This window comes from Haliotis rubra, unplaced genomic scaffold (assembly GCF_003918875.1).
Source record: "Haliotis rubra isolate DU_JTF1 unplaced genomic scaffold, ASM391887v1 Scf494, whole genome shotgun sequence".
NCBI lineage: Eukaryota > Metazoa > Mollusca > Gastropoda > Lepetellida > Haliotidae > Haliotis > Haliotis rubra.
The window spans coordinates 209,536-235,977 of record NW_025767184.1 but is presented as its reverse complement, the minus strand read 5'-3'; the positions used below and the strand labels follow the sequence as shown (position 1 = coordinate 235,977).

The window sequence follows — 26,442 nt, the reverse complement described above, 5'->3', positions numbered from 1 at the left end:
TGAGATTTTCGTTGTGTTATTTATGTAAGTAATTGCTTTTTAGATGTTAGAACAAGAACATTACAGTATTGATCAACAGACTATTTCATGTTTATTTCCTAATTAACTTACTAGAAAAAATGGATTACTAAAAAATGATAGGCCTAAGTAGATCTACTGTATTCTCATAATGTAAATTAGGGCTTCAACGAGTCCATTTTCTTGGACTCGAGTACTCGAGGGGTGAGACTCGACTCGGACCCGAGTACTCGAAATTCATAGCTTTCAAACAAACGATAGCGTAACCGGCATGACATGTGTTTCTATCACACAAGGGAACACTTACTTCATTCCGACTTCATATCGTCGTGTGACTAACATTTCCTATTGGTCAGAATCAGTATTTGGATGTTTACTTGTCATATGTTTTTTTTTCATCGTACTGATTGTACTGCCTGCATAACGCAGTGATATACCGCACAGGCGGCATTTGGTTATTTTTCTCTCTCATTATCCAGATCAAGACACGCCCATACATTTGATTTTTTATCGTTCTCCATGTTTGTTAAGATAGTTGCCTAATCATTTTAAGAAGTGAAATCTCAAACGATGTATTATAATTACTCTCATCTGCAGACTTGTAACAACTAATACCATACAGCCACACCTTATGAGGAGTAAACTACTTAATATAGGCCTTAATAAAAAACATTATAAGATGGGTTAAAGAATTCAGGGTACATAGAACTCAGTATGTCAGTGTCAATGGCTATCAATCTTCTTTACTCTCAACCTCTACTGGAGCTCCACAGGACTGTGTTGTTGCATCCGTACTCTTCGTTTTGTATACCAATGACTGTTACTTGTCATTAAATGACTTGTTTACTGTGAAATTCGCAGATGACGCCACTGTTACTGGCCTAATTTCTGATTCTGAACCTTATTATCGTCAAGGCATTGACAAAACCGTAATGACAGTTGTTATCAAACCTTTATTCAAAGTGTGTTGACCTACAATTTTCTATGTTGGTATGGGGCCTGTCTGATCGCAACAAAACAAACTTTCCAAAATTGTTAATACCGCCGACTAAATTTCGAGAATATTCCCTTTATCTATGAGCGCCAGATTGTCAAAAGGCAACTAAGATTAGATTTGATAGTTAACCTATTTTATCTCACCCCTTTGAAAGAGTGTGAACATTTCTTCTTTCTGGACGCTGCTGTCGATTACCTTCCCTCAACAGAGCTCGTAAGTCTTTCATACCCTCAAGTATTCGTGAATGCAACACATATTTTGAATTATCACCATGTGATAACAACTAGAATTTTATTCAGCCTCTTTACCTATGTGGTTAATTGAATTATATCATGTCAGTTTTATTGTGTAAATAGGTTTCGTTTTGTGCATATAATTATTGTGTATATTTTTGTGAATTGTGTACATATTCATTTTGAGACAGTTTGGATGTATAAGAATTTCCACCGGGATAATAAAGTTATATCTTATCTTAATATTAGACGTTAACGGCCGCTCATGCTCAGCACATGGCAGACAGTCTGTCAACGTAACCAAATAATTCGAGTTATCTCCCCTTTTCGAGTCCTCGAGTCCTAGAATATGGACTCGAGTCCAGCTAAACCCGACTCGTCCTCGAGTACTCGAGTACCCGTGGAAGCCCTAATGTAAATAAATGAATGCGTTATGCCATATTTTAAATCCCACCTGTTGCTGTTGTTCCTCGTCTGTATGCTGCAATTTCCTGCCTTGATTTTGAAAGTAGATTATGCCACTTTTTCTCCACTTCTTCATTTGATCGAATCACATGAGGATGGGATGCATTGATTGATTCGGTGATTGACATCCACGTCATTTTCTTTTCCTCTGATGTTATTCGAATTTGCCTCTTATTATTTCTTTCTTTGATTCCACTAACTTAACAAGTGACAGACATTCGTCGCTTGTCCAGTTAGGTTTCCTGTTCCCCTTTTTCGCATTCATTTTGTGGGGTGCAGGCTAAAACGGAACCACAGCAAAACGGCACCAGGCCAAAACGGCACCATTTGGATATAACGGAACCTCGACTTGGCGAAAACGGCTACAAATCTTATGGTGAAAACGGCACCAAATAAAATTCTAATTATTGGGAACATCTTATTTGTCATTATTTGTCATTAGATAATCTGAATACAGAATTTTGGAAAACATCTACTGTGCCGAGAGTGATTGGAAAAGCCTGTAAATTTAGAGTGAAAACATCACAACCTTTGATGTTTTAAGTACATTTACTCAACTCAAATCGCCCAAACTCAGTGTCAAAATGAAACTGTATTTAAAAGGCAAGAATGTACACATTACATATCATTCATCACAATGCCTCACCACTGTGTTGTATGCGATAAGACTGTCAGGAAGAATCAACATGCCGTATCTTGTGACGAGTGTGATTTATGGACTCATCGTGTTTGTGGTACCGGCCTGTCTGTATCACGGTACCGTGAGATTTGTCGAAATGAAGAGGATTTTCCTTTCGTATGTGTTCATTTGACAACATGATGGACACAGTGAACTTTCATTCATGTAAGTTTGGAAGCGGACACCACCTTACCCCCTACCCTAGAAGAAGACATGGATGCTGAGGATGAAGGAAGGGCTCCCGACCTATCGGACATCAATATTTCAACAGCGTCATTGCCACCACAAGACGACCATGATATCAACCATTCCGTGGTAGACCGCGCCCTCCTCGACCCCTCTACTGCTGATATCCCGGACAACGAGTACACAATCGTGGAGATTGGTTCTCAGAAAGGAAAGAAGAAGCTGGTCGATTCATATGGATTCACATATGTCATTCGGGTAATGACGGTTTGTTAGTGCAATTCATGAAGACATTCGGCCAAATAAGCATCCGGCCAAATATGGACGTGTGAACATGTGTAATGTTGACGGTTTGTTATCGTCTTTATTATAATCTTGTTATTTTAATGTAATGGTTGATTGAGTGAGTTATGATTTTACGCCGCTTTTAGCAATATTCCAGCTATATCGCGTGTTATAATCTTGCTGAAATAAAAACCATAAGTCAACGTCATACTGTGTTTTTTATATGTTGATTCTAATGTTATAATTAAACGAACTAAAACATAAAAGTCAACATCATACTGTGTTTTGTATATGGTGCCGTTGTAGCTCCGAAATCAGTGGCCGTTTTCGCCAATACGGTGCCGTTTTCGCCGCACGATTTTGGTGCCGTTCTCTATCTTGCTCTCCTGGAAGAAGTCAAACTAGATCTATCAGCCTTTGGTCACTTACTGTTTTCTGGCGAAAATAATAATGGTTGGATATATGTTCAGTCATATGATCTTGAACCTAGCCAGGCCAGAGATCAATTCAAACAGTACTTGATCGACTTAAAAGACAGTTTCTTTATGTCATCAAAACAAAATGACGTGTGTTAAACTGCAGTGAAAACGATAAACTCATATAACTTATGGGAAAGTCAAAGGGTATCCAAACCTTATTTGACTATTCACGTCTTGAAGAGTTTACTGAACACCTGATAGAACAGGCAGAAAACTGCGGTATGTACAAGGAAGAATAGAAATTCTATATTGGGGTCATCCAAGATGAATTAAAGTATCTTAAGTTCTCAAACGTTTCCTCGGTTTGTTTTCCCTTCAAATGTAGTTTTGCAATTTCCTTCTGGGTTTGTCTTTGCGCATGTTTTGCAAAAGCTCTTCCACTGAGTCTTGGGAATAAATCCACAGTGTTCTCTAAGATGTTTTCACTTTCTCCTCGGAGTCAGTAAACTGTTCCCAGTGGAAACAAACTGTGATGTCTTGTATTATTGTCATTGCAAGTGGATCAGTGTTGTAATTAACTGACTGTCTGTATCTTGTATAGAACCGGTCTCAATCACTCACTCACTCACTTCAAAGAAAGTTGCTATTATTATCCCCCACCGCGCGTTTAGCGCAAAGCGGGGGATATAGTATTAGGCTCCGTCCGACCGTCCGTACGTACCTTGACCTTCATTTCAAGGTATCTCAAGAACCGCTCTCTAGATTTTCTTCATATTCAACACCAAGCTTTATCGAGGGAAGGCGCAGGGCCCAGTGGATTTTGGTGACCTTCACTTAATTGTCAAGGTCATGGCTACACTGAATATTTCAGCATAATAACCTGCATGTTAAGCTATCTCAAGAACCGTTAACTGGGTTTTCTTCATATTTAACACCAAGCTTAATCTAGGAACGGCGCAGTGCCCAGTAGATTTTGGTGACCTTCACTTAATTTTCGAGGTCACAGAGACACTTTGAAGATTTGAGCATGTTAACCTGCAGGTTGAGATAGTCAGCAAGATATCGCAAAAAAATATTCACTGGAATTTTTTTCATATTTGACACCAAGCTTTATCCAATGAAGGCCCAAGGCCCAGTCAATTTTGGTGACCATCACATAATTTTCAAGGTCACTGCGACACTTTGAAGATTTCAGCATGTTAACCTGAATTCACTGGATTATCTTCATAGACTTTCAAGACTTCCCTTGAATGTTTTTCAATAAGCAATTTCTTTAGTACCATATTTGCTTATTTCATACACTATGACATTCATGTCAAGGTCAAAGTCAGTCTCGAAAATATTTGTGTGTTTGAACAACTAAAGAGAAGATATCTAGAGAGGTTGACTGGTCATGTTTTTGTTGACATTTAACTTCATCTTAAACTTCATTTCTTTTTAAGTTTGATTTGATAATTTGCGGCGGGGGATTATGTCACCGTAGTGACAATGCTTGTTATGGTTGTAACATAACTATAATTAATCCAATATTACAGAGGTATTTCAATAATACGTTTGAATATGCACAAATATTTTATGTGGCGAATAGTAAAACATATATTAAGTGAGATAATGTGAGTCACTTGCTGTAAACACAGCTGACCGTCAGTAACCGGTAACCCTGAAGTGTGCAACCCAGTCAAGCCGCCACGGCTGGCGTTATTCCCCCAGTCTGGAACATGCTGGACGTGGTCACGGGTACGGTCCATGTGATCCGTGAGGATTCAGCAGCCCATGCTTGTAAGCAGCGACTAACTGGATCGGGTGGTCAGGCTCTCCAGGCACATTATCGTATCCCAGTTTCGTAGATTGATGCTCGTGCTGTGATTACTGGATATGTCTGATTCAGACTCGATTATTTACAACGAACAATACATAATGTCAGATAGGTAACATATGTGTCTCTCTACCACGAATAAAAGATTCAAAGCACTCAGCATCCTTCTTGTTTAAGGTGATGTCTGCGTAATCACCTCTGCCAGGTTAATTCCACCATTATTCTTGGTCACTATGACGTAGCAATGAATAAATGGGGCAATGAATAAACGACTCGACGGTCCCCAACACACAAGTTCCGCCACAGTTATGCTGGACAAAGTCCGTCTGCCACGCTTGAAGAGTTTGGATACCTGTGTTTGTGTGCACACCGTATGTGACGGGAGCGTGACAGCAGGAGCGCGTTTTATGTTACTCAGTTATTTCCCTTTATCTGGCTTGTAATCATACTTCCACCATCGCTTATCTCCCCTGAATAAACATGTCATTTATCCTGAGGTAAAACCTGGGCAAGAGTTATGTACCTCCTTATTAAATTTAGTTTGGGTATGCTGAATACATATGCTGAATATTAATCTAGTGTGAATTTACTATATAAATATTCATTTTATGAACATCTTTTTTTCATTGATGAATCAATATTTCTCTTAAATTCCTGTTTTTTTGTCGCAGTTAATTAATGTGTCAAATCCTACATACTGCCTTGAAAATTATTTTTCTGCTTTATTTCATATCAATACTGAAATATTTATAAAAAACACATACTGAATAATAAAAGTCAACAATTTACTTTTAAGAGAAGTTTTATTGACATATTACTTTTTACAGACGGTGCCACAAGGGAGCGCCACTTGTCAAACAAATGCCGTGGTGACTTGCTATATTTATTACATAATTAAATTCGGGACTCATTTTTCTACCAAATGATACCAAATTTGGTAATTTTTGACATTTTGAAATTTTGTATCCAACCTCCTTAACCCAAGCCTGGTTCCCTGTCTAAAATGCTGCACTGGCGCTTCACTCCTGGTTCTACACTGAAGTGCCTGCGCATCATACCAGGGAACCAAGACTGCGCTGAACCTAAGCCAGGCCAACAGACAACAATGTCCCGATCTCCGTTTTCATTTCAGCTGTCTTTAGACCGTTAGATGTGTAGAAGTAATAATACTCTGTTGTGTTCTTCGTACACTTTATATATACCTGTCCATCCCAAATACCTATTGACGGAATTCTGATGGAAGGGAATGGGCATTGACCAACTAATCTTTTTGTTCGATTCCTGATATTGTAAATATATAGTGTGTCTTCCCCTTTCTGCAAAGCCACAGTGTCTTCAGACACGACTGCCGTGTATACAACCACACTGGGGAATGTCAGCACCTTTGTTCGTATTACACGATCAAGTTTTCTATAGTTTACTGTATATAGGTTATACCATTTGTCCATTCCTGTCATGCGGATGGTGCAGAAGGCTATTGTCTGGGACTCTGCGTTTCCCGAAAAGCATCTACAGTCCAAATATTGTTCAACAGTGAGTATTGTCGCTTCGTATTTGTCATCGTCAAATACTTTCAGAGTTGTTGAGTTCCTGGAATATTCCCAGAAGAAATGCAACCCTCGTAGGTGATCATAGAAACCACATCGGGCGTTACCGTTGAAGACGACCTTCTTGTGCTTGCCGTCAAAACACATGGAGTTATATTGATGTTTCATCTCCGGCATCCACAGAAACCGGCACCAATTTATAACCGGAAACAGATAGATCGGTTGTCCGTTGAAATTCAGGTCTAGCTTGATCTTCTTAGAAAGGTTGGATGGTTCGTGCAGGTATACACTGTTGTCGGGTCCCTGTTTAGAAATGGTGAACAAGTATTTGGTCTGCGTGTTTACGGCTCCATAGCCCGGTAGTTTACAAGAACAATGGCGTTTCTGGTCATTGGGAACAGATGCAGTGTTCACGTTTGGTTTGGTACTCGAGTCCTCATGACTCGACTGAAATAGATGGTGGAGCTGATTTGTCAGGCGTGAATTCAGTTTCAAATGTTTCCCTGCTTGTTTTCTATGTAGGTAGCAAGATGGACCACCTTGAGTTTGACGACAGTCAAGATTCACACCGCACTGAGTTAGAGTCTTCAAGACATTTCTTTCTACCTTTGGTTCCACTGGATCCGTAGTTACTATTCCATAGGCAAACCAACACAGCGCTGCGTTCAAGATACCTTTCATTGGCATGTTAAGGTCATGAATACTCGCAACACTTCCGCAGCAGCTGAATCAGTTGTCACACAGATAGATTCGTACTGCGATAAAAAAACACACATTAAATACAGTCAGTAAATGTTAATCAGTTCGTAAAACAAGTTAAAATGTGAAAAAATAACTCAGCACACGTTTCATATAGGCACCACGTCCATGTTTGTTATTTTTACGGCATGTGGCCCTGTATCTATATTAGGGCTGCAACGACTCGTTTCGATTCATCGAAAATCGAATCTGGCACCTTAGTCGCGATTTTCGATAACCATTATCATCATTTTGATTCGATATTTGAATACGTGTTTCAAAAATTTACACACAGCCAGAAGTCCAACTCGAGCAGTTTCGAGCTCGGAAATAAGGCGAAACGTGTTTGGTTGACACGGGGCTAATTATCCATTGAGAATTGTTGTTAGTAGATATCGCTAAGTTGGCGATGGATTTCACCCTAAAATAGACAACACTGAGAGTTAAATAAAATTTGATATTTTTACTTGTCTGAAGAACCAAATCGAAAATGATGGATTCGAGGGTCCAATATCGAAAAACGAATCGAATTGAGGTCTGAGCGAATCGTTGCAGCCCTAATCTATATGCCGGGTATTTTTACATAGGGCACTATGTGTATATACGTATAAATGGGGCTATAACGTGCATATTCCGTGCTACATATATGGGGCATTATGTCTCTGTGCCGTGATACATGTATGTCGCGCTATGTGTATCTGCCGTACTACGCATATGGGGCGTTGTCTCTATGCCGTGTCACGTCTAACCGGGGTGTTATTACTATATGCAGCACCGTGTCAATACAGAGTAGAAGACTTGGATGGGGCATGTTACTAGATACAACGCTATGTCGTCACTTGGCGGCCACTATGTAAACTTTGGAGCACATATGGTGCACACATAGGATATCCTATTGATTAAAAAAATTTGCCGTTTTAAACTACTGATCAAAGTGTTATGAGAGTAGGTTTTTTGTAATTTGTAATATCACATTGATTAAGTGATAGTTATTATGGGTCACAATGTTTAAAGTTTTGAGTGTGGGTTTTGGCTCGCATCTCACATCATATTTGACTTCCGGCTTTCATCATGTCATGTGTTCGAGAAAATCCCGTAACGTTCTGAGAGAATAATGATGGAGCCTAGCTTTGCTAAAATGCTCGGGAACTGTGTAAGAGCTATATAAAAGCTGGTTGTTGAGATGTGCGACTTGGGACTTATTACAAGACTGGATTTATATACAGTGGACTCTGTCAATACCGGCCTCTGTAAACACCGGCACTCTGTCTACATCTGCACAAAGTTTCAGTCCCGGCAGAAATGCACGTTATTATCATTTAGAAACTTCTGTAAACATCGGCATCTGTCTATTCAGGATATCGGCATTGTTTTTCAGTCCCAACGAACAAGTTGTTATGAAAACGAATCTGTAAAAACCGGCACATGAAAGACGGCGTAACCCTTTGATGCAATTGGGTCCAAATGATGTAACAACACAATTCGCTGTAACTCCCGAGATTATACAGAAACGGGAAGTGTTAATCAGTACATCTGTCTGCCATCATTAAGCTGATCAACGTTTCGAGATAGACCGTACATGTCTATCCAACTGCTGTCATTGTAAACAACCTTCATTCAGTATATCTGCTCTCACTATACTGACTGACTGACTGACTGACTGAGTTTGGTTTAACGCCGCTTTTAGCAATATTCCAGCAACATCACGGCGGGGGACACCAGAAATGGGCTTCACACATTGTACCCAAGTGGGGATTCGAACCCGGGTCTTCGGTGTGACGAGCCAACGCTTTAACCACTAGGCTACCTCACCGCCCCATTCTCACTATAAATGTCAAGTTAATGGTGAGTTAATATTTGATATTTGTGACCCAATATGTTAGACTTGTGACTCATTTGCACTGTAGCTTGGTCATTGTTTGTTCAATATATCATTGAATATTTTAGACTTTTCTGTATTCTATTTTGCTGGTTCAAAGGGCATTCTTTCATGGCAAATCATTAACCGGAACAAAAGGAAATTGCGCACTAAATTCTGTAAAAAGCCGAAAACTAGAAAACGTACATGTTTAATTTTAAATGTATTTTAGTTCAACTAGATGAATGAGTGAGTTCAGTTTTACGCCGCTTTTTAGCAATATTCCAGGAATATCATGGCGGGGGACAGCAGAAATCGGTTTAACAGATTGTACTCATGTGAGGAATCGAACCCAGCGTGATTAGCGAACGCTTTAACCACTAGGCTACCTCACCGCCCCTTAACTAGATGACACCAAAATATTCCATAGCACAGTTGACTGTTACATAATTGCTACGTACGGTCCGAAACGTGACGTTGAATATAAAATAAAAACATATAGATGTTTAGATATCAACGGTAAACGACGATGGCATAAATCTATATCTTATCCAAATATGCACATGATCAGCAATGAAACAAGACAATGGACTTTAGTCTCAGCTGTCACTCACATGTCTCTACCGACTGGAGACTGACCAGCTGTGGAACAAAATACTTACCCTCAACACACGGGAACAGCGCACAAATGAAATGCTTCTTCAAACTGAAATGTCGTCTTGCATCGCAGCATGCACATAGACTACAGATGCTGACATAATCACTGATAACTGTACCGTACTTCCTGTGTTGAAGTGAGAGTTAAATTTAAAGTCACATCGGCGGTATTTCAGCCATATCGTGACTATGAGCGATGTATTAAATAAACTTAAATATAAAGTAAATGTCTGTCAACGTACTTCCTGTGTTGAAGTAAGGGAGTTAAATTTTAAATCATCAGCAGTATTTCAGCCATGTCGTGACTATGAGCGTTGTCTTAAATACAGTGGGAGTATATTAGCGATCCAGTGTGTTTTAGAAACACAGATATCCAGGGTATCTTACAGACCCGGTGTGTTTAAGAAACACATGGGAGTATATATGTGTAAGAGATCCGATTTCCTTGTATCAGAGATCCCAGTATATTAGGTACCCAGGGTGTACATGTATAAAAGATCCGAAGTATTTAAGAGACCATAGAAACACAGGACGCCTATGTATAAGAGGTCCTGAGTATCGTACAGACCCAGTGTGTTTTAGAAACACAGTGGGCCAATGTATAAGATGTCCGGGTATATTACAGACCTGGGCGTTCGTGCATTAGAGACCCAAAGTATATTGGAGATCCATGGTTTAGATATATTAGAGGTGAGGTGAGGTGAAATTGGGTTTAACGTCGTGCTTGAGAATATTTCGCTCATATGACGACGTGTATGCGTGTGTATGTGTATGTGCGGCTGCTTGTACTAGCCCAGACTGAAGCTGGTTTTATAGTGCTAGCCCACTGAGATACCATGCCGCAGTGAAGCATGGATACTCTACTCAGACACATTATACTCCGAGCCGACCAGTCCTTGTTGTACCCATTAATGCCGAGCGCCAGGCAGGGACCAACAAGTACCATATTTTAACGTCTTTTGGTGTGACGCGGTCGGGGATCGAACCCGCGACATTCCGCTCTCCGGGCGGACGCTCTAACCACTACACCACGGAGGCTGTCTACATGTATTACAGATCCGAAGTACAATAGAGATCCAGGGTTTACATGTATTAGAGATCAGAAGTATAAAAGAGTGAGTGAGTGAGTTTAGTTTTACGCCGCACTCGGCAATATTCCAGCTATATGGCGGCGGTCTGTAAATAATCGAGTCTGGAGCAGACAATTCAGTGATCAACAGCATGAGCATCGATCTGCGCAATTGGGAACCGATGACATAAGTATCTAAGAGAAAATCACAAAGCGTCCAGCTATTACAGTATATTAAAGAGCCCCAACATACATGCAGAGATCTATAATATATTAGAATCTCAACAGCCTGAACACACTGTGATGGAAATACGGTACGCTGGAGAAAACGTACAAGCAACCTAGTGATAAATGATCGACATGCTGCTTCCACTCATATGATCATATCAGCATTCATCTTGGAGACAGACATTATCATAGCAGTGTCCCATTACCAATGTCAAAATGTACAGGTGATCTGAATAACATAGCGACTAATGGTAAGTTTATAGACATATAGCCATACTTCTCATGATTCTTACATGCATTTAATTCCGAACATACGTTAATGGTTCTGCGCGTATTATCTAAAGACAAACTCATGATCTGGCGGGATCTTCGTAATGATCCTCTCAATTGCCTACAGTGAGATGATGGTCGGGTCGTATAAAGTAAAAGTACCTTTGCTCCAATACCTACGGGGGGTTTACGGCTTCGGATGTCGTTACTGCATGTTTAAGTATTGGAGTTGCAATAGTCGTGGCGATTTGTTGAAGGTGGTATAGTTATTCCAATGTGAAATACAGGTCTTCTCACAAAAGGCCTGGGCCAATCATATCAGTTATCATGTCTCCTTCGAATGGATCGTCAGTTCTGAAAGGTGCACACTGAATAATCCATTAGTTCTGGTTCAGGATTTGCGCATCAATTATACAAATAATGTCCAACGCAATTTACTATTTTGACTTTACCACATGTTCCCGTGTTTTTTCCCGGCCTTGCCTTTTCACGTGTTTGTGACGTTTGACAGCGGCGCGGCACCATCCTCTCACCTGGTATAGTAATTCCTAATATAAACGCATAGAAATGATGTCATATCATTAGTCGGAATCGTGCAGCAGACTATATATAGCTGAGGTTTCTTATGGATGCGGAAAAGTTTTTATAGTCCTTAATTTTTTGAGTGAGTGAGTGAGTTTAGATTTTGTAGACTCCATTTGTAGACATAGTTTAGAATAACTTCCGTGGATGGTTGACACAAATGTGACCAAATATTCAATCTCAAGCTCTCTGCTGAACTTTTAATATTTGGGTGTAACTCAAATACTGTCACAGATACTGTTTTTTACCTTTTACTATGAATGGCTAAATTCTTTGTGTATGTCAGGGCGTAAAACCACACATTGATGGTTTTAAGAAAGTGTGTGAACAGAGGTATTCTATTGAGAAAAGTAGTTTCTCAAGCATAAATAAACTCAATAAATTTTACACAAAGTGGGCATTCTATTAACCACTCTTCAATTAGTACAGCCAAAGCATAAGTGAAGAGATGGCAGTTTATTTTAAGCTCACAACAGTATTAGTATGAATGTGAGAGTGAATGAGTTGATCTGACTACTTTGTCTTAAGTAAAAAGGAGCGAAAGGTCGGCTGTAGGGGAGGTTGGAGGCCGAAATATTATTTGTTTTCTTTTAATTTGATCACCGAAAAATCAAATTGGTCAGGGATAAGTCAGTCAAAAGTCAGGGAATTTGAACTTTCGTCATCTGTGGCAAACCTGTGATAGTTATATAATTTTTGGTTAAAGAAAGTGGGATGATTACGTGAAACTGATGACGATTAGGTGAGTGAGTGAGTTTAGTTTTACGCCGCTTTCGCAGTATTCCAGCAATATCATTGCAGGGGGACACCAGAAATGGGTTTCACACAATGAACCCATGTAGGGAATCGAACCCGGATCTTCAGCGTGAGGTGCGAACGCTTTAGCTGCTTGGCTACTCCACTGTCCGGTACAAAATAGAGTGGCTGTACAGATACAAAGGCAGTACGATGCAAAAGCAGCGATAATAACAATAAACACACACACGCACGCAGGCAGGCACGCACGAACACACATATATATAATATGTTGAATATTGAACACATTTTATGTATAAATCAAGACAATATCACGGTTCCATGTCACACACACACACACGTGTGTGTGTGTAAAATCTTAACTGTATCTTCAAGAATAAATAAAACATTTCCCCGATATTAATAGCCCGGTTTTACATTGTATTGTTGTCTATAGTGATATCTTTTTATGATAGCGTATTAGTTTTAAATTAAAAGCTGTGAAATTCTAGTAGTTTCACTGTCCTTCGATGACAGGTTTTTATTGTCTCAATTTGTTGGTTTTTATATTGATATGAATTACATTGTTCTCGTCACGATATGGCTGAGATATTGCCGATGTGGCGTTAAATTTTAACTCACTCACTCTTCTGATATTAAATGATTAATTGGTCCATATCTGGACTATCGAGCGTTCTTGTCGACATTGAACTGTTATATTGTCTTGATTTAAACATAAAATATGTTCAATATTCAACATATTATACTGTTTCCATAGATGTCGTTCTTCAACTGAAATTAGTAACGCAACCAGTGTCCGCCTGCACTGGGCTAGCTATTCCTATAATGTCACCTCAAATTTGACCTATGTCAACGAACAAACGAGACAGTTCTAGTACATATTGTCAATGCAACGCCGTAATGCATGCCTAGAAATTCTGATCCCGAGGTGTTTTAGCGCCAGTATATGTAATTATTCTGATAAGTAGGTAAGTAGGAATGATGATTTTTATGGAGAAACAATGGGAATTAAACCCCACCCCCCCACCCCTCCTAAATGTTATGTACAAAGTAAGTGAACAAAATTAATGACACTCGTAAAGAGCAGTATCCTCTCGGAGAGTGTTGAGTAACGCTATAAACTCTCCTTGAATGTTGAATGTGGACCCGGGTGGGCCCGGGATTGGTCATCAGCCCCCCACCCACGAACACCTGGTCGTAATAGTAACACATCTACCGTTTGGCACTCGTGAAGAGCAACCTCCTTGTGGTGAGTGCTGGGTAAAGCTAGTAGCATTTCCGCCGTGTGGACCCAGGTTAGAATAGGTTCACAGCACCCCATTGCTGGTCGGAACAGGCGACCGAATAGGTAACCTACTTGCCGTGGGTTGCGCTCCAGTATCGGTGGAGTACGGCATTTCTCGTGGCTGAGGGCTCTGGATACAGGAGTAGTGTTCTTTTTGCCCAATACATCATTTCCACCCTTCCTTCACCTAGACGAGTAGAGCCCAGTGCGTGGCACGTTTTCGCACACATTTTGATTTTCCTGAAAATTTTTTGCTTGGTCTCAACTATTAATGTCACAAATTACTGATTTGTAAAAAGGCATATCTCAAAAGGCGGTAGCTCTTGAGCCAATCTGATAGAATGTATCTTTTCAAGATTTTTTCTGCACGAATATACTCTATCAGTATACCCTCTTGATGAAACCCGTGAAGGTCCGGGTTAGAATGAACCTCAGTAACCCATGCTTGTCGTAAGAGGCGACTAACAGGATCGGGTGGTCAGGCTTGGTTGACACATGTCATCGGTTCCCAATTGCGCAGGTCGATGCTCATGCTGTTGAGCACTGGATTGTCTGGTCCAGACTCGCTTATTTACAGACCGCCGCCATATAGCTGGAATAATGCTGAGTGCGGCGTTAAACTAAACTCACTCACTCACTCTTGGTGAATACATGAGGCATCGTTTTCGTTTGGTGGTTCCGTGGTATGTTGGGTCCAAAAGAATTAACCATATTCGTTTCAACCATGGCGCCGCCACTAAAAATACGACGTTTATCCTGACAATTAGTCTCATTTTCTGCTGCATATCTGCTGTGGATAATGGGCCTCTGAAACTGAATCCATTTGCCAAACCAAAGGGAAGCAAAGGGAGTTGCAAAACTACGATCTGGTTCTCTACTGATCGAATGTAGAAGACAGATAAAATCCCAAATTCTGCTCTCTTCACTCATACAAACCCCGAAAATATTCCAAAGAACTCTGCTTCTACTTTATATTATCCAGGTGAGGCGTCAACACGAAATCTCACGTTTACAAACCATGTCTTGATCACAAATGGCATTCAGTCCCAGACATCTTGTGTCAAGGATTCGGGTACTTCTCGGAAGCAATCATAGAGAAATCAACAAAATAAATCAGACAAAAATGTTAAACAAACTGCAACCCTCAACTGAGCATTATTTCCTTCCACAATCTCCATGGTCCAATCTTTTTGATATGTTGCTTAACGCCGCACTCACCAATATTCCAGCTATAGGCGGCTTACCCAAGGTAAAGCTCAATCGTGAAGAAGTTATGTATGAAATATCAGCTTATGAGCGCCGTTATTCAAGTCATGGCCCATGATAGAGAAAACCAAAGCTAACGGCTCTACATTACGTATTCACGATCTTTTAAAAGCAGTTATTAACTGATGAATCCGATACTGCTTGGCGAATCTTTCTTTCTCATCTGATTAAAAACCTAAATTGCAAAAGTATCAAAAACAGTAGAAAAAGACAAACTTAATTTCAATTTTAGAAAATGGTTAAGATTATAACGAAATATTTCCTGTTTATGAGCTCCATACCGCTCTTGAACAAGCTCAGGTTACCGCTACAGCTGATAACACAGATTATCAACCGAAGCAATTAACAGAATTATGTTATGAGACCCTCAGTAAACTCTAAGTTTCGTGGGGGATAATTAAACTCTCCTCTAGCTGTACAGTCCCCTCATCCATTCTAACCTTGATTATGGCTCCATCGTTTATGGTGGAACTTGTAAAAGCAATTTGAATTATCAGAATCTGTTCATCACTAATGCCTAAGGCTTTGCCATGTAGCCTTCAGAATCACCAATTTCTAGTTTATATGTGGAGGTTGATGATCCGTCGCTAACACTACGCCGTCTTTACACGCCAGTATATGTAATTATTCTGATAAGTAGGTAAGTAGGAATGATGATTTTTTATGGAGAAACAATGGGAATTAAACCCCACCCCCACCCCTCTAAATGTTATGTACAAAGTAAGTGAACAAAATTAATGACACTCGTAAAGAGCAGTATCCTCTCGGAGAGTGTTGAGTAACGCTATAAACTCTCCTTGAATGTTGAATGTGGACCCGGGTGGGCCCGGGATTGGTCATCAGCCCCCCACCCACGAACACCTGGTCGTAATAGTAACACATCTACCGTTTGGCACTCGTGAAGAGCAACCTCCTTGTGGTGAGTGCTGGGTAAAGCTAGTAGCATTTCCGCCGTGTGGACCCAGGTTAGAATAGGTTCACAGCACCCCATTGCTGGTCGGAACAGGCGACCGAATAGGTAACCTGCTTGCCGTGGTTGCGCTCAGTATCGGTGGAGTACGGCATTTCTCGTGGCTGAGGGCTCTGGATACAGGAGTAGTGTTCTTTTGCCCAATACATCATTTCCACCCTTCCTTCACCTAGACGAGTAGAGCCCAGTGCATGGCACGTTTTCGCACACATTTTGATTTTCCTGAAATTGTTTGCTTGGTCTTAGCTATTAATGTCACAAGTTACGGATTTGTAAAAAGTCATATCTCAAAAGGCGGTAGCTCTTGACCCAATCTGGTAGAATGTATCTTTTCAAGATATTTTCTGCACGAATATACTCTATCAGTATACCCTCTTGATGAAACCCGTGAAGGTCCGGGTTAGAATGAACCTCAGTAACCCATGCTTGTCGTAAGATGCGACTAACAGGATCGGGTGTTCAGGCTTGGTTGACACATGTCATCGGTTCCCAATTGCGCAGGTCGATGCTCATCCTGTTGATCACTGGATTGTCTGGTCCAGACTCGCTTATTTACAGACCGCCGCCATATAGCTGGAATAATGCTGAGTGCGGCGTTAAACTAAACTCACTCACTCACTCTTGGTGAATACATGAGGCATCGTTTTCGTTTGGTGGTTCCGTGGTATGTTGGGTCCAAAAGAATTAACCATATTCGTTTCAACCATGGCGCCGCCACTAAAAATACGACGTTTATCCTGACAATTAGTCTCATTTTCTGCTGCATATCTGCTGTGGATAATGGGCCTCTGAAACTGAATCCATTTGCCAAACCAAAGGGCAGCAAAAGGAGTTGCAAAACTACGATCTGGTTCTCTACTGACCGAATGTAGAAGACAGATAAAATCCCAAATTCTGCTCTCTTCACTCATACAAACCCCGAAAAATGTTCCAAAGAACTCTGCTTCTACTTTATATTATCCAGGTGAGGCGTCAACAAGAGATCTCACGTTTACAAACCATGTCTTGATCACAAATGGCATTCAGTCCCAGACATCTTGTGACAAGGATTCGGGTACTTCTCGGAAGCAATCATAGAGAAATCAACAAAATACATCAGACAAAAATGTTAAACAAACTGCAACCCTCAACTGAGCATTATTTCCTTCGCCATCCTATGGTCCACAATCTTTTTGATGTGTTGCTGAACGCCGCACTCAGCAATATTCCAGCTATAGGCGGCTTACACAAGGTAAAGCTCAATCGTGAAGAAGTTATGTATGAAATATCAGCTTATGAGCGCCGTTATTAAAGTCATGGCCCATGATAGAGAAAACCAAAGCTAACGGCTCTACATTACGTATTCACGATCTTTTAATAGCAGTTATTAACTGATGAATCCTATACTGCTTGGCGAATCTTTCTTTCTCATCTGATTAAAAACCTAAATTGCAAAAGTATCAAAAACAGTAGAAAAAGACAAAACTTAATTTCAATTTTAGAAACTGGTTAAGATTATTACGATATATTTCCTGTCTATGAGCTCAATACCGCTCTTGAACAGGCTCAGGTTACCGCTACAGCTGATAACACAGATTATCAACCGAAGCAATTAACAGAATTATGTTTATCAGATAGACCTGGATCCCTCAGTAAACTCATATGACATTAAAATAGTTCAAGGCACTTGATATATTAAAAGTCGTGTTAAACTCTAAGTTTCGTGGGGATAATTAAACTCTCCTCTAGCTGTACAGTCCCCTCATCCATTCTAACCTTGATTATGGCTCCATCATTTATGGTGGAACTTGTAAAAGCAATTTGAATTATCAGAATCTGTTCATCACTAATGCCTAAGGCTTTGCCATGTAGCCTTCAGAATCACCAATTTCTAGTTTATATGTGGAGGTTGATGATCCGTCGCTAACACTACGCCGTCTTTACAGTATATTTCTAAATTACGTTTTCCTACATCCAATCCTGCATATGCCTGTGTTTTTAAACCGCTCCACGAGGAACGTCACTATATCATTTATTCTACCATAACATAATATATAACTTGAACTCTTAAAAAAAGAAACACACAGGCCCAAAAAAAGGAAATGTATTTAACATATTTAAGTGTAGATTAGTCGATTAAGCTTGAACATATATACATCCATATAGAAAGTTTATCGTATTCTGAATATATTCTGGTATCATCAGACTATTAAAAACATGTCTTCTAAACATTCAACTTATATTGAAATTATTGAATTAATAAATGTTCTTGATACTGGCCAACACGATATCTGCTTTTGTTGGTTACCAAGAAATGTTGGAATCAATGGTAACACGATATACACACAAACGATCAAGGATTTTGATAATATTGTCAACTTTTATCTAATTATTGATTTTCTTAAAATATAAATGAAATTGTCTGAAAATTGTGATAAATAAATTGTTTTGTGAATAGAGAACAATTCTTTTATAATAATTGGATTTAACTGAGATTGTTAAGGACTGCATGCTCAAAGGGGATTAAAATATTGTAAAATTATTGTGCAAAAATTATGGATAACAAAACAACTTCTTTTATTTCGTGAGTGTGATATTTCGATACAGATTCTTGAACCGTTGTCCTGCTTGACTTCGTCGATAACATTTTATAATATATCCTTTTGTATCCTGAATGTATAACTTGGTTTAGTCACGATTGCTGAAATACTGTTGATGTGACTAAAACTCTTAACTCACTCCAAAGGTATTGGGACGATTAAAGCACGAAGAATGAAATTTCCCTGACGTCTGAATATCTTCAAAAATATTTCAGAGCTTCTCTTAACATGATTCTGGTAAGTGCTTCAAAAGTTGATAAGGTATGATATCAGCTCCTGTGGCAGTGTCGGGACAGTATGGAGCTCATGAAAAGAAAATATTTTGTTGGAATGTACCCCTTTATCTGAATTAAAATCACGAAGTATGACTGGAATATGCTAAAAGCAGCATAAAATATTGCTAACTAACTTCGTGTTACACATGTGCTTCGTTTGTTTTCAGCAGGACTCGGTGATCAGAGTTGGTCTGATGTTATGATTATGATTGGTATTTCATTGAGTATTCTATGTTTAGTTGTTTTCGAGTGCAATTCATCGGTTCGATTTTGGGCCAAACGGACTATACCAGAGTAACATGGTCAAGTGGCTATTGCTATGACGGTATTTCGCTCGTGTAGGGCATTGGAACAGCCAAGTTTATATTAAGTTCACTGGTCGTAATCACTCATTTCTATTTTGCCACGCAGGAAGGTGTGCAGACAATGCACATCAAAACAGGATTGGTAAGTTGACTAGCTTGAAAGCTGCGGCACTATACCTTTGTTTGTTGCTTAACGCTACGCTCGCAAGACAGTCCATTGATCAACATCATAAGCAACTGGGATACGACGACATGTGCCAACCAAGTCAGCGAGCCTAACCAGCCGATCCCGTTAGTCGCCTCTTATGACAAGCATGGGTTACTGAAGACCAATTCCAACCCGGATCGTCACGGGTTTTGGACAGTGGGTTCACCTAGAGGTTAAAGCGTTCGCATCACACGTATAAAACCCGGGTTACATTCCCTTTTTGATACATTCCAGCCCATTTCAGGTGTACCCCGCCAGTATACCAAGGGCATGGTCTTGGGAAGTGGAGACGGAAACTCGTCCTGGACAAAGCAATATTGATCTGTGATGAAGTTGGGGAGTGTAGCAATCAGTTGCCTGCTTGATAGACAACTTCGTCTTGGGAAACACCAGAGGTAACATATCCCTATTGCGGAAATAAAAGTGAAGTAAAATCTAACTAGGTGGGGCGAGGGAAATGAAGGGAGGGATCGTCAATAAGAAAAACAAAGCACAGGATCGTCTTAAACCTTTGGTTCCAGAAAAATTCTCAGATTCCACCATGTCATAACTGTGTTTGGTCCTCAGTGGACCCTTTAACAGTTAACTATTCGTATTGCCGTTCCACGTTGTAATGAGAGATGTAAGCCCGGACTAGCCTGGTCCATTGAGGTTCGAGGAGTGAGGGATCGACGTCCGTGACTCCTATCTGTGAATATTACATTTATGCACTGGTGCACATTCATAAACAGATTTACGCAACCGGTTACATACCTGTCAACTCTCACGCATTTGGCGTGAGTCTCACGCTTTATTGACAAATGTCACGCTCTCACGCCTCCAAATAACAATCTCACGCATATCTGGTAGCCAAAAATAATTTCAAAATTAATACGCATTTTCGTTCGTTTTTGCGTAAATTTGAACATTGAAAGAACGCCTGAATGAACAAAGTACTAAAACGATGTTTATGCGAATGATTCGGCTTATTATTATTTATTAGCATTTAGTGTCAAAATAATGCCACCAGAAGGCTCCAAATGCTCCTGAAAATCACTAAACCTAATTTTCGGGGGGCGTCGCCCTCGACATGACCCCGGCTTGACCCCGGCCGATTTTTTCAGTCTCACTCCAAACCATCTTTAGGGGTTGACAGCTCTGCGGTTATATCCTCACATTGTTTTACTTTGCTAGATCCACCTTTCTTACTCCTTCATCACAACACACGACAGGCTCGTGCAATAGAGGGAAACTGGGTCAGGGCGATTCACCTAGGTCGATTTGAAAAGCCCCATTCGTGTTAAAGGTATATGTTTTAATCAGTTCGAGACTGACTTTAATCCAGTACTTCGTTTGATTCGTTAAGAGTGAGTGAGTTAATATTTATCTCAGCCATATCGTGACGAAAACAATATATACAATAAAAAATCAAAAGCATTTTGAAGAGTAAAACCCGTCAACGATGGACTGTAAAAATACTAGAGTATCACAGATATGAATATAGAACTAGCATGTAAAACAAAAACATTTTAATTAAAGAAAACAATACAATATAAAATTCCGCTCAGGCTATTCAACTGTTGATAATTTTGTTACCCTACAGGCTTTAATTCAAAAATACTTGTCAAAGTCTAAGGGTCGATTCTATTGTTTATTTGTTGATTTTCATAAAGCATTTGATGGTGTAAATGTGGCAGTCACATATATTTGTGTTACTGTCAAATAAATCATACACTGTACACCACTGTAATTAGTATTAGTATTAATAGTGGCATTAGTATTTGTGTTAGAATTAGTACTAGTTATTAGTATACAGTGTATATAGTATTGGTATTTGTGTTAGTATCAGTACTAGTTATTAGTATACAGTGTATATAGTATGGTATGTGTGTTAGTATTAGTACTAGTTATTAGTATACAGTGTATATAGTATTCGTATTTGTGTTAGTATTAGAACTAGTTATTTGTATACTGTGTATATAGTATAAGTGTTATATAGTATATATAGCATTAGTATTAGTATATAGTATTACTATTAGTAATTAGTTAGTAGCTATTGATATTAGTTGGCATTACGGGGGTGAAGGATTTTAATTAAGAGGTGATACTACACCTTAAATATTTTAAGTTGGTGATGCTTGGGTCAGTCACTTACCTGTCACTTCCTTTTGTTTAAACCAGGGCAAATGTTCTATTGTTCTTAGCTTGCATGCTTTTTAACCCTCACTTGCACCCCAGTCACCGGACAGACAAGTCACCAATATTTTAGCCTCTTATAGTGACGAACGTGGTCTTGCTGTTAAAATGAACAGACTAAAATTGTTGTGTTTCGAAGAGGTGGAACGCTCTCTGCAAACGAAATATGGTTTTATAAAGGACAAAGTATTTCTATAGCTAAAGAATGTAACTATCTTGGTTTGCTCTTTAACAGTACAATGAATGTAAAGAAATCTGCTTTCGATCTTTCACTTAGGGCGAAAAGAGCTCTTTTGCGTGTTTTCGCTGTAACTAATAAACTAGGGATGGTGCCACCCCATTTGTTTTTTAAACTATTCGATACACAAATCCAGCCTATACTTACCTATTGTTCAGAAATTTGGGTATATGTATTAGATTAGATGTTATAGAAAAGGTACACTTACTTGCTTGTAAAAGGTTTTTAAATGCTGGATTGTCTACACCAAATGCTATGGTATATGGAGAATGTGGACGGTACCCTCTATACGTGATTACTAACGTAAAATGTATTCGATTCTGGATTAGAATTTTAAGAATGCCAGCACATCGCCTACCCAAACTTGCTTACAACATGCTATTATTGCACTATGATAATCTTGGTAAAGACACATGGGCTTCTCACATCCGTATGTTACTTTTCTCTCTTGGTTTTGGATATATATGGCTGTCACAATCTGTGGAAAATGTAAACATGTTTATCACCGATTTTCGACAACGTTTGATTGATAACTTTCGGCAAGGCTGGATGTCTACTTTATGTGACAGTTCACGTTATACCTCCTATATCTATTTTAAGGATACCTTAGAACCTGAAAAATATTTATCCTGTCTTCATGCTAAAAATATTAGAAATAAATTGGTTCGATTTAGACTTGGTCTTACAAATCTAATGATCAATGAAGGTAGAAATTATGATGTAGAAAAGTCTTTACGATTATGCCCATGGTGTAGCTCTGGAATTGAAGATGAATTCCATTTTATATTTTTGTGCCCAACTTTTAAGTTACTGCGAAAAAAATTTCTTGGCGAACATTATTGTCCTAACCAAGCTCTTGGCTAAAAAAATGAAGCAATGTTTTTGTCTGATCTTGCTTTGTATGTACATCACGCACTGAAAGAAATTCTATTGTATGATTATTCTACCAGCTCATTGAATGCTAATATCCATGGTTTAAATAATTGAATGAATGATTACAGCAAAACGAATATGTTTACATATTGTATCTATGATTTGTATATAGGCCAATGGCCTTTCATGCAATACACGCTTTGACTTTGACTTTGACTACTGTGTGCTATGCCAGATCTGTAAATATGTACTTACAGTAATTCTGATTTGATGATAATATGTACATATGTAAGGACATTGTGCAGGGAAGTTAGTTTGGAATTATTTTCATATTTGTAGGCACTGTTGGAGGCAAGTCACTGTAGCCTTCTCCATGTAGTCGTGCATAATTCGACCTACACCTAGAGGCTATACTTCTGGTATAGTGGCATATTATCATAATGTAAATATATACAATTATCTATTGATGACGTTTTACACGCAGTAAGATGTGTGTATATTTCATATATTCTATATCTACTATTACTTATCTGGACAACTGTAATTCAGGTTGTATCTTACTTGTCAGCACTGTGTAGTCAGATGCTTCACTGTGTCGCAAGGCTAGTATCATAACACCATTCAGTGATGCTTTATTTACCGTCTTCATTTAACGACGCATATGATGTACGTGTTATCCATTCTTTTGTTTGCACCCCAAATGAATTATCATGCTCTGATTATATTTATTATCTTATTCAATGTCATTGTGTATTTCAGGGTGTGATAAGAAATAATGAAATAATACCCAGTCGTCGAGAATCACACCCGTAGCCATGTTGTCATCTTCATTCGAGATGAAGCCATAAAGCTGCTACATAAATAGAGATCTATTATGGTATGTTCTTTCTCAGGGATAAAATGTTTTCAATAGTGCGTGATATGTACATTAAATCAATGTCAGCTGTAAAACTATGGAACTCTAGTGTTTCAGAATATTTCAATTTCTTGAGTTGTGTACGCCAAGGATGTATACTAAGTCCTTTATTATTCAGTATGTTTTGTAAAACAACTTGAAGAAGATCTTACATCGTCTGACGAAAGAGGTATTTTTGTTGGAGCAGAATTTTTAGAGCTGACACAGTTATAGGTTTTCAACAAAAAAAAATATTTTATCCACATTTTGTACAAAATGGGGCTTAAATGTTCATTTTACAAAACAGAGATAATTGTTTTTCGCAACGGAGGTATATTGAAGAAGACCGAAAAATGGGTGTTTAACCATGTGAAGTTGAAAACTACAAGCTATTACAGTTATTTGGGTATTTTATTTCCAGCAGGCTATCTTGGTCAAAAGCAGTCCAGACTCTCGTTCATAAAGCTAATAAAGCCCTTCTTCCAATTAAACAGATTCATCTCCCACTGTCTTATTTCAAATGTTTGATACTCAATTTAAGCCTATCTTATTATATTGCTCAGAAATATGGGGTTTTCAAGAGTGGCTAATTCTAGAAAGATTTCATGTAAAATACTGTAAATAGGTTCTTGGTGTTGGTATTAACACAACAAATGCAGCTGTTTTATCTGAATGCGGTCGGCATCATATTTGTTGTCATTCTATAATAAGATGTGTTAAGTACTGGTGTAAATAATTAGTTATGGAAGAAATAGATATCCAAAACAAACCTATATTATGTTAAAAAGAATGGACGATAATAACCGCAAGCCATGGGTTACTGAAGTGAGGAAGGTAGAATAGAATAGAGTAGAATAGAATAATACTTTAATGCCTTTTCAGGAATTTGTGTTACATCAGCAGAGCTACTGACACATTAGAGAGATACCAAACATATTTACATAAATTCGTTGATTTAGGCATCTTCACATTTGTTTCAGAGAGATATGGTACTTGGAATAAAGGATGTACGGGCTCTCTTAATTTTCACAATTGGAACTTTGTGGGTTCCCAGATACTTATACTTCCGACACTGTCTCAACACATTCACCGTTGATTATCACTGAAAGCAGTTCTGTGGGTTTGCTCCGAAAGTAAATTATCAATTCTTTTGTCTTTGTGACATTTAAGAGTAAGTGGTTTTCTGTACACCAAGTCGTAACATGATTAATGTCCTCTTTATACAGTTCTTCAGAATCAGTGTCGTTCAGTTTGCCGACAATTGCTGCATCATCTGCGAACTTTACAGTTGAACAGGTCGAATTCGAGCTTACACAATCATTAGTGTAGAGGGTGAAAAGAACAGGAGATATTACACAGCCTTGTGATGCACCAGTGTTGGTGGTCCGTTTACTCGATACAGCCCCGTTAACATTTACGTACTGCTGTCTGTCCACAAGAAAGTTTTCGATCCACTTGATGAGGTATGAGTTAACGCCCATGTCTAACAGTTTCTGTACCATGATATGTGGCTGGATAGTGTTGAACGCAGATGAAAAGTCAACGAAGAGGATCCTGATGTATGACTTAGGTGTCTCTAGATGTTTATAGACATTATTCAGGAGTGACAGTGTGGCATCAACAACTCCTCTCCTTGACCTGTAGGCGAACTGAAGCGGGTCCAGTATGTCGGCAACTTCCTGACGGAGATGTCTCAACAAGATGCGTTCCAGCGACTTCATTGCTATAGATGTGAGAGCAACTGGCCTGTAGTCGTAGAGTTCTTTAGGTTGTGCCTTTATAGGAACTGGTACAATTTCTGATGTTTTCCGTGCGTCCGTCCGTGCACATTTGTCTTTTCCAGAGCAGAACTCTAAGGCCGTTCAATATTTCTTCACCAAACTTGGCACATAGCTAGATCTGGTGGTGTACTGGTGCCTTGTGGTAGTTTTGGAATTCTGAATAAAATATTTGTGGCGTTTCCATGGCAACAAGTTTGACTTAGACTGAAATTGGGGGTAGTGCTCTTTTCCGGAGCAGAACTCTAAAACCGTTCTCTATTTCTTCACCAAACTTGGCACATACATAGATCTTGTGGTGTACTGGTGCCTTTTGGTAGTTTCAAGTGACAATAACAATGCGACAATTACAAGTTTTATAGGGACAATAAGCATGTACAGGACTAACCCCACGACGAACACGTGCACATGTTGTTCATGTTGAAACATCATCTTTCTGTAAAGCACTCGATGTTTCAATTTGTACATTTTTTAACACCCTACCACATGATGACTGTTGGCATCACGGTTATCTGCAGCCGTTATCCAGGTTCTGCAATGGCTTTGAATAAACTGCCATACGCGGAATGTAAAATTTTATTTATACATAATTCAACCAGCCTCACCAATAACATTACATGATGACATCGAATGACCCTTAACTTGTTTTAAGTAGTATATTAAGGAAGCGTTTATGCGACGTAGCGCATTATTATTGTAAATATAAAAAAAATATGTTCTACTTATTGTGCACATCATTCCTTTTGTACTGAATTATATACTGGCCACATAAAGAAACTGTGCACACAGAAA

At 39.1% G+C, this 26,442-nt stretch overlaps 1 long non-coding RNA gene across 1 annotated transcript; it reads right to left on the bottom strand.

Moving 5' to 3' along the window:
• Nucleotides 1-2,859: 2,859 nt before the first annotated feature.
• LOC124291528 lies at nt 2,860-25,965 on the bottom strand. Its single transcript, XR_006902233.1, has 3 exons — nt 25,955-25,965; nt 12,814-12,817; nt 2,860-3,236 (listed from the first exon to the last, which is right to left on the bottom strand). It is a non-coding gene; the product is annotated as an uncharacterized LOC124291528 (long non-coding RNA).
• Nucleotides 25,966-26,442: the final 477 nt, after the last annotated feature.